The following is a 1,805-nucleotide window of genomic DNA, read 5'->3' as shown; positions in this document are numbered from 1 at the left end:
AAATTTGTTGATCATGTAATAAAAAATAATAAAATCTTTTCATCACTTAAATAAAAATGTTAATCAAGCATTTTGAAAGAAAATATTGAACAAGGATTTTGCAAAATGTTAATCAAGCATTTGGGAAATGTTAATTGTGTGTTGGAAAATTACTGACCATGTATTGAAAATGATGCAAAAAGTTATCATGTATATAAAAATATTAATCAAGGATTTGAAGAAATATGAACAAATATTTAAAAAATATTAATAAATAATTTGAATTTTTTTGAATCTGTATAGAAATTTGTTAATCATGTATTAAAAATAATTAAATCTTTTCATCGTGCATATAAAAATGTTAATCAAGCATTGTGAAAGAAAATGTTGAACGAGGATTTTGCAAAATGTTAATCAAGCATTTGAAAAATGTTAAGTGTGCACAGAAAAAATGTTGACCATGTATTAAAAATGATAAAAATAAATTATCCTGTATATAAAAATGTTAATCAAGCATTTGAAAAAAATTTGAACAAGTATTTTAAAAATGTTAATCAAGCATTTGATAAATGTTAAATGTGTATAGAAAAAATGTTAACCATCTATTAAAAATGATGAAAAAATAGATCATGTATATAAAAATGTTAATCAAACATTTAGAAAATACAAGTGTTTTAAAATGTTAATTCGGTATAAAAAATATTGACCATGTATTTAGAAGAATGTTAATATTTTATTTGAAAACTGTTAATCAAGCATTTATTTATTTTAAATGTATAATAAAAAATGTGAACCATGTATCAATAAATGGTAATATTGTACCTAAAAATGTTAATTAAGCATTTGAAAACTATTTAAAATGTGTATAGAAAAAATGTTGACCATGTATTACAAAAAAATATGTATTCAAAAATGTTAGACGTGTATTAGATAAATGTTGTTGACATATAAGAACAAACAAAACCTAAAAAAGAAACAAAATAAGTAAATAAAAAAACAAAGAAACAAAATGTAAAAAAGAATGAAAATTGGAGAAGAAAAATCCGAAGAAAGCCAGCTCGCCTCAAGTAGGACGCACTCTTGGTAGTTACCACGAACATGACTTGGCGTAGTGGCTAGCAGCGAAATCATTAATTAAGGAGTACTCCTTTCAAAGATCACTCACACCTCTTTAGGTTGCGCAACCTGAAGTTTTTCCTTTTTTCATACATTCGTTTATTCAAAATGTTTTATCTCTTAAACTGTGCGTTCAAATCTCAAAACATTTTGACATTGAATTCCTCGCATCGAGATATTCAAAACTAGATTCCATGTTGATAGGTTTTGTTGAATTTTTTTACACGAAAAAAACCAGACGAAAAAATCGAAACCGGGAGCGCGTTTTTCCCTTTCCGAGAGAGGCACGACCGTGCCTCTCACAGAAGAAAAATTGTGCCTCTCGCGGCAGGGAAAAACAGAAATCATGGATTTTATTCGTATCTGAGAAGCACAACCATGCCTCTCGTTAAAGCACAACCGTTTCTTTCGCAGAAGTAAAACGTGTCTCTTGTGAAAGGAAAAAACAGAGAACGCACTTTTTTCTGTCTCCGAGAGGCACGGCCGGGCCTCTAGCAGAAGCAAAATCATGCCTCTAGCGGAAGGGGAGAAACAGAAAACAGTTTCTTTTTTCATGAAAAAAACATGTTTTTTCGCGCAGTCCAAAAGCTAAGGAAGACTAGTGGAAAACCAAAAAAAAATACCATTTAAAAATGCGAAAGCACATGCGAAAAGAAAAACAAAATGCGAAGGAAGCGCCCAGAGCGCGACACATGACTGCGGCTATCGCC

Source organism: Triticum dicoccoides, chromosome 6B (assembly GCF_002162155.2).
Source record: "Triticum dicoccoides isolate Atlit2015 ecotype Zavitan chromosome 6B, WEW_v2.0, whole genome shotgun sequence".
NCBI classification, from domain to species: Eukaryota; Viridiplantae; Streptophyta; class Magnoliopsida; order Poales; family Poaceae; genus Triticum; species Triticum dicoccoides.
Note: the sequence above shows the minus strand (reverse complement) of the source record.